We start from the raw sequence: 17,302 nt of genomic DNA on the forward strand, positions 1-17,302 counted from the left end.
ATATATATATATATATATATATTGTTGTGGATATGAGAATGTATTTTTATTTATTGTTGTGGTAAAATGTTGTTGTAAAAGGTTGTTGTAAAATATCACCCCTCCTCCCTCCGGTTGTGGTTGTATAAAGGTCAAAGGGCGTTCCCGTAGTTAGTCCATAAAACATACATGCAGGACACGATATATCTTTGTTGACAGTTATATCCTTATTATGTGTATTAGAGTAAGGCTGTGTCTCCCATTAATTGAAATACTCCATTGCACCAGTGAAAGAGATAGATTCCCTTCATTCCCACTCCCAACACTTCCATTCCCCCCTTTCCGTCAATTGCAATTCGCATTGCCAACTGCATGTTGGGCGGTTTTCCCTTCATCCGCCATTGACCACGAGGCAGGGTTGGGGGAAGGAAGGCGGGTCCCCACCTCGTCAGAGAGGGGAGGAGTGAGCCGGCCCCACTCGACCAACCATGAACAAGGGGTTTGGCTTGAGAGGGCGGGGAGAGAACGTTTGGGGGAGGTTCGCCAAGGTTGAGGGGCGGGGCCTATATAACCCACGGCGGGGGTGTTCCCAGCAGAGATGCACTGTGAGTTGGTCTGAGTCGGTTGCCAAAGGAGTTGGTCGTCAGAGGAGGGTCAGTGGTTGCGTTGGTTGCGGTGGTAAGAAGTCGGTGGTGAGAAGTGGTGGCGTCGAGGGGTCAGTGGTTGCGTTGGTTGCGTTGAGTTGTCAATGGTGAGGAGACACCAGGGCCAAGAGAGAGAAGGTGCCAAGGGCCATTACCAGCAGTTGCGCCAGAGACGGCAGACGCGCCCTGAGCTGAGCCAGAGAGGCAGCGTTGACTCCACCAGGCAGCTTCAACCCGTTACCCCGCGGGGACCAAATAGCGGTGGCATCGGTGGCCGTCGAGGTCCAGCCGACGTCCCGTGCGGGATCAAGCCCGAACCATCTGCCCCTGCTGAACCTTCCCATTCCTCCTTCCAACATTCATTCCATTCCATCCTTCTTGTATACGTGAGTTTGATTTGTTTGTTCTGTCCCTGGGTATTTAATTAAGTCTGTAGGTAAGCTAGTATTTTCCCTGTGTCACCTGCGTCTTATGTGTTGTAAATAAAACTTGATTGCTCCTTTTTGCTTGTGTGTGTAAATAATAAACCCCATTACTCGTCTGTACGTCTTCTCGTTTTATTCCTTTTCCTCTTGCATTGCGTCGTTTTTGTCTTTTCCCTCATCGAGCAGCTGTGGTGCGATACGGCCAAAGTTCTGGGTGAATCGGGTGAGTCAGGGATCCTGTAACGGTCGCGGCAATACCAAACCGCTCGGTAACTAACATCTTAATCCGCGATCTGTAACAATTATATATATATATATATATATATATATATATATACATGTATATACAGACTTGGCATTTAATATGGAATATTTTTTTTGTGGGGGTGAACTTACTTTTCAAGATGTCTTAGAACCAAAAGTTCATTGGAATTATGTTGAAATTATTCTAGATTTTGTTAATGTGACCCTTAAAAGAAACAAAAACCACATTTGACATTTGGAAACAAATAAATTGATCCTTGAAAGTGATGTAAACTGATATTGAACTCAATTCATGGACAGTACTGTGTTAAACTTCTGTACGTTTTCCAGAAGTATATCTTTATTTTGCACATTAGCCAAAAAATTTTTGAACAAAAACAAAAGTTAAATTACGACTAGGATTACGGACAGTAAAATTACAGTTCAGTACTTCGTGTAACCCCCACGAGCATTCAGGAGAGCACGTACACGTTGAGGCATGCTGTTCACGAGATTTGCCAAGGTTTGGACAGGAATCGCTTGCCATGCAGTGACAATAGCCTGCTGCAATTCACGCACAGAGGTCGGCTGCTGGTCCAAGTGGTCGATTTGACGCGTTAATTCTGCCCACAAGTTCTCTATCGGATTCATATCCGGGGACATGGCAGGCCACTCCATATGCTCTACACCACGGTCAGCAAGAAAGTGTTGGATCATGCGAGCACGATGAGGCCGTGCATTGTCATCTTGGAAGACAATGTTTCCTCGAAAGGCTGCACGAGAAAATGGAAGCAATGTTTCTTCCAGAATGGCCCTGTACTTGAACTGGTTCAGGTTTCCATTCAGAACAACCAGGTCAGTTTTGCCCCCTGCATGAAAAGCAGCCCAAACGGTCACCCCACCACCTCCAGCTTGGACTCTTGGCACTATACAATCTTCGTTGTAGGCTTCATGCACTTGTCTGCGCACTCGGACGCGGCCATCTTGACGATAGACCAGAAATCTAGACTCGTCACTGAAGATCACGTGATTCCAGTGTCCTGGCTGCCATTGACGGTGCTCTCTGGCCCACTGCAATCGGTGCTGGCGGTGTTGTCTGGTCAGGCGTGGCTTTCTCAGGGGACGCCTGGCACGATGGCCTGCTTGAACCAGTCGTTGGTTGACTCGCCTTCTGGATACAGGCACATTTGTCAGTTGCTGCCACTCAGCCCTAAGCCGATTAGCTGACTTGGTACGGCCATTACGGACTAACAGGTGCAGCTGGCGATCATCCCTTCTTGTGGTTCTGCGGGGACGTCCCGGCCTCGGTATTGGAGTAGGGACACCCCTCTGAGCATTTCGTTTCAGGATCTTTGACACCTGACCTTGAGTGATGCCATACTGCCGAGCAATAGCATGCTGTTTCATGCCGTAATTTCGTAAAGCCACCACTCCATGACAAACAGCATTGTCGACTTGACGGACCATCTCCAGAGGAAGCGGCAATAACTTTTGGAGACGTGCAGCAGTTGTTTTCCACTAATACAGAATGCAGCAACCCTTGTCTACCCGACTGTGAAGCCAATCATCAAATGCACCTGTCCGTACATTTTGCCACGCCACCTGTGATATAATCCTGTTGTTGACTTCTTGCTGCGACACAGTGACATGGTTCTTTTAACAAATAAATCACCAAAGTGTAAAAGAAACTCACCAGATTGATATGCAGAGTTAAGAAAGTAAACCCAAGTCAAGAAAAAAAATAATTCCATATTAAATGCCAAGTCTGTATATTGTTACGTGCTCCTCCCTGACCGCCAGGTCACGGTGTACCTCCGAGCCCCGAGAGGTATCACGGCAGAAAAATGTGTTATTCTGTTTGTCAATGATCAATGGAGAAGCCACCCCAATTGTTACTCACAAACAAATATTGTATTAAGATCACACAAGAATAACAGTACAACAATAATAGTAATCAAAAGTACAATCAATATGTCCTATGATGGTACCATCAGTTTCGTAACATATAACTCACTGTGCTCCAAGTGAATGAACCAAGAACATTCCCCAATGTGTCTTATTCCCGGCTTCAAGCCAAAGTTGATTCGCTCCTGCGATCGCCAGAACGAGGTCCAATCGAGACCAGAATCTTGTGCGGATGGCAAGTACAGTCACACAGCCCAAGCTGCACAAAGGCGCCCTCAAGGCGACTGGGAAATCCAAAGGCGCCCTCCAGGCGACTGGGAAATCACACCCTCTGGTATGGACTTTCACGGCTCACAGTCGGCGAACCGCAAATTAATCTTCAAAAGCCACGGTGCACACACACACACCAGATACGTCTGAAAGCAGTGAAAACGACTGACGAAGCAAAGAAACCTTGCTCGACACGCGAAGCGTGCGAGTCAAAATGGCCGACGACCTCCTGAGACGTAACGGCCCGACGATAATTCTCCTCGGAATCCACCGCCAAAGACCTGACACGCAGGTTGATCAGTCACAGCGATGACAACTCTGTCACAGGAATCGCTTTCCCGGGAAACCCGAAAGTTCGCGAGTGACTCCCGTTCGACAACGTTCGCTTCAGAACTCGGAGCAGCTCGGCTTTCTTGTCTGACTCACTCGCTCCACCTTCTTTCTCTCCTCTTCCTCTTCATCGCCGTCTGGTTCCTGTTTCATTTAAAACATTAACCTTTTTACCTTTTGACAATAATAATTGCTATTTCCCTCAAACAACAATAATAATAATAATACATGGAACCAGAAATGTTTTAAGTGGATGAAAACCACAACAATCGTGACACGTAACAATCTATATATATAAAACACAGATTGTGTGTGTGTGTGTGTGTGTGTGTGTGTGTGTGTGTGTGTGTGTGTGTGTGTGTGTGTGTGTGTGTAATGTTACCGATAGACTCCTAAACGGAGAGGCTTACGTGCTTGATATTTGACATAGACATGGCCATTGAGCGTGGGACGAACATGGCCGAACTCAAAATATTTGACGATCCATATTTTTTATTCATATTTACCTCAGCGCATTTCAGCAAAATACCCGCTAATCTCAGCCGGTTCCAGAGCAGCTCGCTGATTCGCTCAGAGTGATCACGTGATGTTCCATTCCCGCCGCCAGACTGATTCGCTCAGAGCGATCACGTGATGTTCCATCCCGTCACACGTCACTTCACCTTTTATGCGATCGTGTTTTGTATCGATTTTGTGCGATATGAATTAAATGTCTTTGAAACAGCTGTGAAATGTCTTTCCACAACCCTTCCGTAACCGATTGGAGCAGTTTCTTGCCGCACAAAACGAGATCCGCGAAGCGAGTTGGTCGAGTCGTGCTGACCAAGATGGCGACACAGCGGCTTCACTTTTCACGGAGTATGAGCGTTCTATATCTATCTATAATTCCAGTAATCTCTGTCTGTCTGTCTGTACGTCTGTACGTTTGTCTGTGACCGCTGTTTCTCGACAACCACGGGTCCGATATACTTTTAACTTGCCAGGTATATTGCTGGGGACCCGAGGATGTGCCTTTTCAAGGTTTCATATTAATCGGACAATTACTTACCGAGCTATGTCCAAAAAACGATTCAACCAATCAGAGAGCAGCGAACGATCGCGTGTGCCGAACGTGGCGGGCACACTCTGCCTCGGATGGCACATTTGACAGCGTATTCATTTATTTCACGTTTGCAAACTATGTTGGCGTTAAACGATGTTTTAAAACTAATAAAAACGAATTTGCGATTCATTCGCTTTCCTGCGCGTTTGTGCACGCGATGGCGATTTCTTTACCAAACTCCGGAAGCCGTTCGCTTTGGACCAAACCATTGCATGTAAATAGAGGGGGGGGATTGTCACCACTCGCAAGCCGTTCGCTTTGGACCAAACCATTTCATGTAAATAGAGGGGGGGGATATAATTTTAGATATAGATATAGTACGGGCAATGCCCTAGTCACATTCAACCCGGACATTAAACCAGCCATGTTTGTGCCCCAGAAACACAAAAACAACAACAAGCACACACAAACTGACCCGAACACCAACAACACCAGATCCCAAGTAAATAATAAAAAGAGAAGAGCAGCCCATCAATGATGCAATTTGACGTTTATTTGGTTGATGTTTGGCAAAATAAAAACACTCCTTCATTTGATCTCGTGCACCAGCACGTGATCGCAAATGAGTGGTCGCATCAGGAATAAAAGCGGACACGTGCTGAGACTCAGGGTCTATTGGTCTGAGGAAGCTCACTGGGAAGTGGGTGAAGCGTTTCCTGAGACAGGGTCTGCTCTAGCTTATTACTTAAATTAGCAGAGTATATCTAGTATTTTCAATTCAGTGCGCCCGTGATTTGTGGCATAGACATGACCATTGGGCCTTCACGGTGTAATTTGTGCGAGGCTTTTGTCCGAGTGAGCTTGAGTCGAGAGGGCGAATGTACGGGTTGGGAATGTACGGGTCTCCCTTCCCCCGCCTGGCAACGCCGGTACTGGAGGACGTCACAGGATCGGTGAGTCTCCAAAATCCGCTTCGTGCTGTTGCGAATATGCAGGACTATGTCCGATTGTTGTGCTGCTCTCCGACCATGAGAAGTGCAACGGTTGACTGGCCATCCCCTTCCCTCCCCCTTCCCCCTCCCCCCTCCGTCCCCCCTTCCCTTCCCCCTCCACCCTACCCCTCCCCTTCTCCCCTCCCCTTCTCCCCCTCCATTTTCCCCCTCCCCCTCCATTTTCCCCCTCCCCCTCCCTTTTCCCCTCCCCCTCCCCCTCCACCCTACCCCCTCCCCTTCTCCCCCCCCCGTTCCCCTCCCCTCCACCCTCCCCTCCCCCGCCCAGCAATGCCGGGTACTTCTGCCGGGTACTTCTGCCGGGTCCCCCCTCCCACCCCCCCATCCCTCACCCTCCCCATCCCCCCTCTCCCCTCCCCCCTCCCATCCCCCCTTCCCTCCCTCCCCCCTCCCCTCCCCTCCCCCTTCCCATCCCCCCTCTTCTCTCCTCTCCCCCTCCCACTCTTCTCCCCACCCCTCCCCTCCCCTCCCCCCCCCGTTCCCCTCCCTTCCCCCGCAAACCCCCTCCCCCCTCCCCCTCCCTCCTCCCCCCACCCACCCCTCCCTCCTTCCCCCACCCACCCCTCCCACCTCCCCCCACCCACCCCTCACCATCCCATCCCTCACCCTCCCCATCCCCCCCTCCCCTCCCCTCCCCTCCCACCCCCTCCTTGAAAATCATTTTGTTACTGCCCACATCTTTGCCTCATTATTGTGAGGAAATACCACATTGCAGAGGAAAGAGGGTGGAGAGATTAGTGCAGCTTGTTTTGGACCCACACTCAAGGTAAGAGGCTCAGACAGAATTTAGGTTTTTTGGAAACGGGATCGCAGCAATGGTTTGTCTACCCAGTGGGACATGCTTTCTTCACCATCTATTAAAAGCATGCAAAACTAGAACGACACTCGGTAGAGCGCATTCCTTCACCAAGATGAACAGTTCGTGGTTTGTATCCCACTGATAGGCCAGATCTAGATTCGGACCTGAACCAAAATCTAATCGGCTTGTTCTCGTCACCGAACCAACTCGTCCGCCTCGTTTTGTCATAAGTCATTCATAACTTTTTTTAAATATGATGATGTATATCGATTTACGCCCGATCTCTCAATGGTGAAGACTCACTCATAAATTAAATAATTATCATGTCCGAATCCATATTCCGATCTTCACCAAATTCGAACCGAGTAGTCCTTGTCACACACACAACTTCTCCACCAAGTTTCGTGCAAATCCGTCCACAACTTTTTGAGATATCCTGCTATGTATCGTTTTTGGCCCTATCTCCTAATGGTGAATAGTCAATTAAAACATTATACTCGCCGGATCCGAATCTTCATCAAAATCGAATAATGTCGTACTTGTCACATACACTATCTCTCTGCCAAATTTCGTCTGAATCCATGCACAACTTTGAGATATCTTGTTCACAAACAAACAGACAAACACACAGACAGACAGGGGTGAAAACATAACCTCCATGCACCTTGAGTGGGGCAGGTAATGACATACTGTACTGTATGCGAACTACGAACTGAAACCAGACCAGACAGAATCGCTATCTCTTTAGCAGCAACTTATGGGTTCCTAATCCACCCCTTAACGTTTGTCTTCGACTTAGAATCACGAACTCTGCAAATTAATGTTGCCTCGCAACCAATTGCAATGTATACAATCATTGTATTTTTTGGATTTTCAATTATTGTATATTATTATTATTATTATTTTTCGCCTTGGACATATTTACATTTAAAAAAATACTATAGCTGTAAAGTGTTATGAAAAGCTGGATGAAAAGGAATGTGCCCCCTCTGATCCCCCCCGCCCCCCCTCCTCACCCCCACCTTTCTTTACCGTTCTTCAAAGCAAGAGGGCATTAATGACACTAGAGATACCCGTGTTACGCACGGGTGGGAGGCCAGAAGCAATCAGACAATGCAGAAACGGCGAATACTAAAGCATGAAACCAATAAATTCCACATTCCTGTAGCACCTTCAGTCGCACGTCAGACATGGACAGCAAGTTCGTGAAGGGCTTCCATGAAAAACGTACCCATTCGTAAACAAACGGGTACGTTCACGTATAGAAACATCGATCGTGGGACCGTGGCGAATCTGCATATGGCGATGGCAAAATATCAGAAATTGAAGGTTATTTTTATTTTAAACGATTCATATAAACATAGGTTGAATCATATCACGCAAATCATCAAAATCTAAACAGTATCTTTAGAATTTCAATAAAAGCCACATCACTGTTCATATCGGTAAATATTGCTCCATCGTGTTTCAAATCGTGATCGTGAATCGTGATCGATAATAATGTTCACAATCGCTATGTCGTATGTACTCCCGATACGTGTACCAAATTCCCGATACGTGTAACTGTACCAAATCAACAGTTAAAAGGATTTTGATCCGATAGCTGTTACGGCCTTTGCAAGATCGATGCGGACATGTTGCTTTCCCGGGTGCAGCCGTTTGTGCGTCGTCACAATGAGAACATTGAACGTAATGCGAACGCGAATGTTATGCGGGAGTCCAAACCTGAGAATGCTGGAGACTAAAGCTGAAATTGGGAAAACTAAATAGCCTATTTTACTCCTGGGGATGCCAGGATTACCCACCCAAAATATATTTGCGATCGGTTCAGCACTTTTTACGGTACCTTCGAACGGACAGACAGACAGACATTTGGTGAATTATAGTAAGATTAATAAAAGGTTTAAAGGAATATTTAAATTTAAATTTAATGAAAGGTTTAAAGGAACAATAAAAGGTCTTTGTCCGAGGTCACCGAGTTCGATAGGTGCAGCTGTGCAGGGATTGGTGCAGCCGTTTGTGCAGCACCCAGGAAAACAACATCGTCACAATGAGAACAATGAACATCATGCAAACGTGAATGTTATGCGGGAGTCCAAACCTGAGAATGCTGGAGACTAAAGCTGAAATTGGGAAAACTAAATAGCCTATTTTACTCCTGGAGATCCCAGGATTACCCACCCAAAATATCTTTGCGATCGGTTCAGCAGTTTTTACGGTCCCTTCGAACGGACAGACAGACAGACATTTGGTGAATTATAGTAAGATGAAGAAGTTAGAATTTAAATCAAATAATGATAAAGACCAAATTAAATTTGAGGATTAAGAGGTAAAAATTAAATGAGGGAGTATTGATGAAGGTATCATACAAACACATATATATATACTAGCTGAGGTACCCGGCTTCACCTGGGTTGAATAAGAATAAGACAAATATATGATGAAAAGAACATGTATATTTTAGAGCAATATCACAGTACATTTCCTACATGACGTTTTTTCAATTTTCAATTTCTCAAAACCTCTGGGTATACAACATTTCTGGTTTTCTTACTTGGTGCCAAAACATAAAGATTGCTTGGTTTTCTAACCCTCGAGCAGCCCACGTACAGCTGGCCATGGGCAAACACATGTTCTGTGAAGTTCAGGCCTACAACCTTCATTGATTGCCCCTGCGCCCTGTTGATGGACATAGCAAAACATAGCCTGATGGGGAACTGAATCCTCTTGAAGGAGAATGGAAGGTCACGTGGAATAAGTGGTATCCTTGGAATGAATACTTTCTCTCCTCTGTATTGTCCTGAGAGGATGGTTGCCTCTAGGACATGCGGCATAATTTGCTGGATTGTCAATCGTGTTCCATTACACAGCTTTGGTGGATCAAGATTCCTTAGAAGCATGATTGGTGCTCCCACCTTGAGAATCAACCTGTGTGTTGGGAGTCCTTGAGGCTGAATACTGTTGAGAAACTCAGTTGGGAAGTTTACTGCCTGATCTTCATCTGTCACTTTGTCAAGAGAATCATAATTTCTTTCATGACCGGGAAGTTGGTGGAGGAGCAAATTGTTGATCTCTTGAACAGCATTGTTCTTGGGGGCCAAAATGGCTCTTTCGGCAAGCCATGATGAGTCCTGGAACTGGGTCTCCATATTGGGAAAGACCTTTTTGATCAAGTCATCTTTTGTTTCAACAAACTGTCCAAATGGTAGAGTTATTTGTTCTGATGCATCTTGAGGGTATAGGCCATTGCCAACTTTCAAAAGCTGGCTTGAGAATGCCCCTGCAGTGTTGTCACCAAGAAGGTGGACTCTCATGTTGGTATTCAGGGTAAGTCTTTGCACATGTGGCCAGAGGAGATAAGAAGACTTGATACAGGCCTTGACTTGATCTGCTCTTGTGCCCCGTTGGATGACTGGGAGAGTCTGACGAAAGTCTCCAGCCAGAACAGTTGTCACACCACCCATGATTTTCTTGTTGTTGCGAATATCTTGGAGTGTTCTGTTCACTGCTTCGAATGCCTGCTTGTGGTTCATAGTAGCCTCATCCCAGATGATGATTTTGCGCTGTTGAAGGATCTTGGCGTTTGCTGAATTCTTGCTAATGTTGCAGGTTGGGGTGTCTTGCTTGGTCAAATCCAAAGGCAGTTTGAAAGTTGAGTGTGCTGTCCTTCCTCCTTCAAGAAGTGTGGCTGCAATTCCACTTGAGGCCACAGCCAGAGCAATTTCCGACTTTTGACGAACCTTGGCCAGGATGATATTAATGAGGAATGTTTTTCCTGTCCCGCCAGGAGCATCGAGGAAGAATATCTTGCCAGCATCATCAGCGCGGTCCGTGTCGTCGTGGTAGCGGACCGACTCTCTCTCTCTCTCTCTCTCTCTCTCTCTCTCTTTGCTCTCGTCTCATCTGCCTCGTCTCCCGCTCATCTCTTTCTGCCTTGGTGGTCGACTCCTCTCTTCCTGGCTCATCTGTTGAAGTAGTCCGCGGCGGCGCTTATGTCACGCGCCTTGCAAATCAACCCGCGCGCGCTTCGCTCCACCTACCGGTGAACACGCCTCGGCCCTGACTGGTCGCGAGGGTTCACCGGCACCTCCCTTCGTGACATGTTGATGGGGCCACGCCTTCGTCAGGGTATTGATCAGTTTGAACTTTTACCTGATGTTCACTTGTCAAATGCACAATTACAAATGAGGCCCGGTTTTTTAAACCATTAAAATAAAAAGTAGCCTATAACCACCGGAATTTTATGCTGATTCCGAATCTGTGTCTAAAACTTTTCTCCGATGTGTAGTTCTTGAGTTATAAGCGGACATCCAGACAGACACACACACACACACACACACACACACACACACACACACACACACACACACACACACACACACACACACTCCTCCTTTATTTATATAGATGGACATACAAACATAGATTACATACAGTATTTAGTTAATAAGCTAATTATCTCACCACCTGGATGGAAATTTTAAAAAGGGCTCTATTAGTTTTTGCTCATCGACGTCATGAATCATCAAGCCAAGTTTCAAAACTATCCATTAATGGACCCATTGCCGGAACTAAGGAAGGACTGAGTGGACATTGTTATGGCTTTAACAGCTTTCTAGACTTATTTCGTCATCGACGAGCTGAAAATGAAATGTTATACAACAATGCGATTTGCTGCATATGAAAGAGCATTTCTCAAAGTTCTATTGACTTCTTTTTCGCTTACAGGTAGGTGTCTGTTGTGGCACATGACATCACATTTACTGCAAAGGGTGCTCCCACAAAAAGGTGCATGTGTTTCCTGGTTTATAGAGATCAGATCAACTACGTATGTTCAACAAACCTTCAAGACAACCGATGGAAGGCAGCCACCGTCGAGAAAACAAGATTCCTGAGTGACACAAAAGGTTTATGGAGACTGGTAGCATCCTGCAGAGGAAGGGGCGATCCGGCCAAGCACAAATGGCGAGGATGTTGAACACATTCGTGAGTCATTCGAGCGCTGTCCTCAAAGGTCCATTGGGATACGAATGATGATCTTGACGAATCTTGGCAACAATAAAACTTTGAGAAATGTTCTTTCGCATGCAGAAAACTGCATTGTTGTATCCTATTTCATTATTTAATTTATTTATTACGGTTTGAATTTGGAATGGTAATTTGGCGACATCCTGTATACCCCAAGTGTGTTCTGTTCATCCATTGTTTGCTGTACTTGTAATTCATGTAAAAAAAAAAAAGGTACAATGATGTCTGTTCATGCCATTGTCCTGCATACACACAAGTTCCTCTATGGCTCTTAAGAGTAATGTTAAAAGGTATCTAGAAATTAGTGGCACATCTAGAAAAATTAGAAAACAGCAAAATGAGGAAGAGGATTTGTATTCAATATCAGTTTCAAATAAGGATATTTTCTGGTCTTGGAATAAGCATATACCTTGTGAAAACTTAAACATACTGTACAACTTCACCACCCACATGCTCAAAACATTGACAACAGAAACTCCAACTGTTAAAGATTGACACTGGTAGAATCAACAGATTATTCACAAACAGAAAACCTTGAACTGCCAATGAACCCAAGTGAATCGCAGCAAGAGATTCGAAAAGTCATTACAAGTTGCGATGTGAATTTCTGATACAAAGAGAATTATGGTTTATGATTGTAAACCTTGTTATGAACAATATGAATATGATTTACACAACATATACAAATAGTGCATGGTCCTCTTCTGATGGGATGGTGCAGAGGTGGCATATTTACATTTGAGCTGCCTCGTCGGCTCGACTCCCCCCGACCTGACTATAACCTGTCGGACTGATTCTCACTCAGAGCTTCGCATCACAAGATCCCTCGGATGGACATTAAGCTGTGAATCCCATCTGAAAGCATTACATAGTAGACATTAATAACCGCACGGTGTCTTTAATTGAAATGTGTTCGAGTTATCACCGGCACCCTGAAAAATAATTCAGATTCCTGCCCTGACGTGCAGAGGAGACTGCCTCAGTCGCATGGCCAAGGAGATGCAAAAAGGAGCCTCGGGATCAGAAGGCTCTTCTGCAAATATCTGAGTGACCTAGCTGCTGTTGTTTGATCGAGGGAAATGAAAACAACGTCTTTGTTTGTCATAGAATCAATGTTATAGGTTATGCAAGACTCGAAAGAGAAGGTGGGTTGAGGTCGATGCAAGCGGAGGGGAGGCGCTTCGGCCAGTCCTCGAAGCTTCGCAATTGCTGCCAATTCATAATGAAATGCCATGAAGTATTAAATCCATCACTTTCCAGGAGGAACGGCGTTTTCTTAGAGGCACCAATCATGTCCCTTGGACCTGAAGAGTCATTGAACCTAAGACTTCAGATGGTCATCACGTCCATTACGTAACGTTTTAGAAACGTCTGCAAGGATAGGGACAAAGTATGATGGTATTTATCGTTATGTTATTTTGTCGTTAAGCACCAAAGGAAAGAAGGTGGGTTGGCATTGCGGGAAAGGAAGAGAAGGGGAAAATAAACGACTCGAGGGGGAAAACTGCAAATAAAACATCATTATAGACATAACTGTTGAGCTCTCGCTCGTGTTCTCAAATCTGAAGCCTATACCAATCCATCGTGGAAGTGCTGCAGAGTTCAACAATCCCGGTCAGAGGTTCCACTGAAGAGGTGGGCAAATTCTTACATTCCTCCTCCCCAAGAGTGCTCGGGTCACGCTACCAGTGTGCTGGAATCTGGGACCATCACTAAACCATTGGAGAATTGCACCAAAACGTCAGCTAGGAACAGTTGGCAAAATGTCACCATCCTCATCCTCGTCGTATCGAGTTATTCCTGGAAAACTGCATATTCGAACGAAGGGGCTTCGATCGTGCAAAAAAAACAATCGGCTCTTTCTTTGCTCGCATCGTAGAGGGGAATCGTGTAGCGTTTACGCAAGAGAGCGTTTTCGAGTTATCGACCGGACAAATTAACTAACTCGCCATTGAAGGTACTAGGACGTGCCCGTACGTGGCGTACCCGTAACCGTACCGTACCCGGAACCGTACCCGGAACCATACCCGTAACGTGCCCGTAATGAATATGTACAAAATATAAATATGTATGTACTACAATCGATCGTACCTTACAACAATCAACACAGATTGCAACGTCAAATAAATGAATACGCTCTCAAATGTGCCGTCCGAGGCAGCGTCTGCTCGCCACGTTCAGCGTCACTATGACTATCCGTAAGTCCGGAAGTGACGTCCTCATTTGACTGTCCGGAAGGTCGCAAATCGCAGTTACGATGAATCGCAAATTAGTTTTAATTAGTTTTAAAACATAGTTTAACGGCAACATAGTTTTCCAACGTGAAATAAATGAATACGCTCTCAAATGTGCCGTCCGAGGCAGAGTCTGTTCGCCACGTTCGGCACACGTGATAGCTCGCTGCTCTCTGATTGGTTGAATCGTTTTTTGGACATAGCTCGGTAACTACTTGTCCGATTAATATGAAACCTTGAAAAGGCACATCCTCGGGTCCCCAGCAATATACCTGGCAAGTTTAAAGTATATCGGACCCGTGGTTGTCGAGAAACAGCGGTCACAGACATACAAACATACAAACATACAAACATACACACAGAGATTACTGGAATTATAGATAGATTAGTTAGGCAGCTTAGCAATTTTTGGGGGAACGACTTTACAAAAGTACCATTTTTATTTTAGTGGTTCATTGGACCATATGCAATAGAATTAGGACCGGAGGCAAGACATATACAGCGTTTGACTTTTGTGCAAATACGACTCGCACAGCATAATATCGAGCAATACATTTATGCAAATAAATCATCAGCTATTGGAGTTAGACTAAAATCGTAAATACATAAATTGCTGGACAAATTACCTTGAACAACATGTTGTCTGTTCTAAAGCTATATTGTCATTACATCCTTGTAGTTGCGTACATGTTAGATATATGAGAGGTGCGCGAGTCACAAGTATAACACATTTGTATAAACACTCGGTATTATATTACTAATTTATTATTACATGGAAGCATAAGATTTATTATGCAGGCATGGATAAGTTTTACAAATAACACTGCATGTGATGAAATAAATGTTAGCCTCCTTGTTGAAAATATATACATAATTGGTTTTTGTCCAATAAAAAGGTGAATAACACTGTATATTTCTTGCCTCCGGTCCTAAATCTATTGTATATGGTCTAATGGACCACCTAAATAAAAATGGCGCTTTTGTCAAGCCGTTCCCCATTTTCGATAAATATGCTGCAAGCTGCCTGACTATATCGTCGGCGAAGTTTCATGGAAACCTTCCCGAGTACACCAAGACCAGTGTATTGTGAAGTATTTCACGTAAAGTTTACCCCGGTGGTCTGCAATCAACTCCAGACAGCAACTCGGACAAGAAAAGTGCAAATTTCACGAGAAAATTCAAGAATCGTTTCAGACGAAGACTGACGCTCTGGAGAGGAGCCAGCAGGGGGCGCTGCATTTGAAGTACGTCGCCCATTGTAAGGGACGTGAGCTAGATGCTGTCTCATGTGTAATGTCAATGTTAAAATTCCACTTCAGCTGCTTGTGCTGGTGTTAAATTGGATGATGGTGGAGATGACCTTGCTACATTTACTCGGACCCGTTCTGGTCCCGACGCGCCATGTTGCCCCCATTAGGCTCTTTGTGCGTCTCATCACGATTACATTCTTCTATCGAGGTGCAGGCCTGGTGTTGGCTTAATGGTTCAAGTGGATGGAGGACGTTGGCAAAATGAGTACCAGCTTACTGGTAACAGGGGCACTGCATCAGCGGCGGCCACGCCTCTAGAAAATGATGCAACCAGCAGCCACTGGCAAAACAATGTGCAAAACGTACAGGTTCGAACATGGAAAACACGTGCAAAAATTCCAGGTGTTATCGTTTTTCCTTCTTGGACTTATCTTTCATACCATGCCAAATGGCAACCCTACATAGGGATAAGGGTGTACATATCCATGGTGTGCGAGCACGTTAGAAAGACACGATGACACAGACATCTCCCGTGTCTCCTTTCCCACGAAACCTAATTACATTACACATGGGATTCCTGAGTTTCCCGAGCTGCGGAAGAAGCAGAGAATATCCCGAGGGTACCTACCCTCTGGGTGTGCCATCTGCAGGGTGTACACAGTGGGAAGATCCACGGGTCGATGCAAAATAAAGGAACCAAGGGAATGCGGAGCGAGGTTATCATTACACAATGAAAACACCGAAGTTACTTTGGAGAGGTAGACAAGCGGCAGCTCGTAGAGAATCCCCAACAGGAAAGTGAAACCGAAGTTGTAAAAGGTCTTCCTACCCGACCACAGTTTCCGAACGCCATTTACCTGGTCCGACAGGCGACCGTGGCTGCCCTCGCGTCCCAAGCGGGGGGCAAGTGGAAACCCCACCGAAGGGAGAGCACAGAGTTGGGGGAGAAAGAGCAGCCTCGGTTAAACAAACGCCGCTCCGCACCTGGGAAACCTGCAGGCGAATGCCCCGCCCATGTCATAAATGGGGCGGAGCTTCGACAATCCACCAATGGGAATGTGAAACGCACGCGTCATCCAAATCAATATTATTATCCACCCCATCATGGAATTAAACATTCCTGCGAATCCTACGTTCCTCCTTCCCAGCTTCACTTGTCCTCTTTCCAAACCCTGCTGAGTTTTGTTTAAATGTGTCGATGTTGTTCAAACAGTTAATAAAACAACATGATTTTTATTGTTTTGAAACTTTAGAGAAGTTTCTTGCAACATCGCACAATGTTTGCAACAGTAATCTCGCTGGTTATTGTTATAAATCATTTCATAAACGTTATTATAAGCGTTGTTATTGTTCCTTATACCACTGAGCTCGAGTCATTATCATGGACCAATGGTCTTAGATGATTGAGTGCGGATTCCCTCGAACTTGAGAGGAGGAGGAAGAGGAGGAGGAGGAGGAAGAGGAGGAGGAGGGGAAGAGGAGAAGAGGAGTAAGGGAATGGGGGATGACGAGGAGGATGATGAGGAAGAAGAAGAGAGGAGGGGGAAGAGGATGAGGGGGGAAGAGGAGGAGGAGGAGGAAGAGGAGGACGGGGGAGGAAGAGGATGAGGGGAGGAAGAGGAGGAGGGGGAAGAGGATGAGGGAGAGGAAGAGGAGGAGGAGGAAGAGGATGAGGGGGAGGAAGAGGACGTGGAGGAAGAGGAGGAGGGGGGGAAGAGGAGGAGGGGGAGAAAGAGGAGGAGGGGGAGGAAGAGGAGTAAGGGAAGGGAGGATGATGAGGATGATGAGGAAGAAGAGGAGAGGAGGAGGAAGAGGAGAGGAGGAGGAAGAGGAGAGGAGGAGGAAGAAGAGGAGGAGGAAGAAGAGGAGGAGGAAAAGGAGGAGGAAAAGGAGGAGGCAGAGGAAGAAAAGTAAGGGAGGAGGAAATGAGGAGGATGATGAGGAAGAGGATAGGAGGAAGAGGTTGAAGAGGAAGAGGAGAAGGTGGAGTCCATCCATATATATAGTCATGATAAATTGCAATTGGAAGCCATTTTGTTTCCACTGTGTGTGAATTGTAATGTGTCCATTTTCTAATCAAACTGTCTTCCTCTGCACTCGAAAGGGAAATTATGTTACTTAATGATTTATTTTCGTTCTTCCA

The 17,302-nt window shown here is 45.7% G+C and overlaps 1 protein-coding gene across 5 annotated transcripts in view; it reads right to left on the minus strand.

Annotated features, from left to right (window-relative positions):
- LYPD6 (LY6/PLAUR domain containing 6) overlaps window positions 1–16,167 on the minus strand; it is an 88,535-nt gene extending 72,368 nt beyond the window's left edge. For 2 of the 5 annotated variants that reach the window (XM_068122787.2, XM_078782034.1), the window contains exon 1: window positions 16,017–16,154. The gene's annotated coding sequence lies outside the window, so the exon portion shown is untranslated. Of the gene's footprint in view, window positions 1–15,787 lie in introns of all 5 variants that reach the window. The other 3 variants (XM_068122785.2, XM_068122784.2, XM_068122786.2) reach the window with 3 other exon arrangements.
- Between the last annotated feature and the right edge of the window lie 1,135 nt (window positions 16,168–17,302).

The sequence above is a fragment of the Myxine glutinosa genome, chromosome 7 (assembly GCF_964187855.1).
Source record: "Myxine glutinosa chromosome 7, kmMyxGlut1.1, whole genome shotgun sequence".
NCBI lineage: Eukaryota > Metazoa > Chordata > Myxini > Myxiniformes > Myxinidae > Myxine > Myxine glutinosa.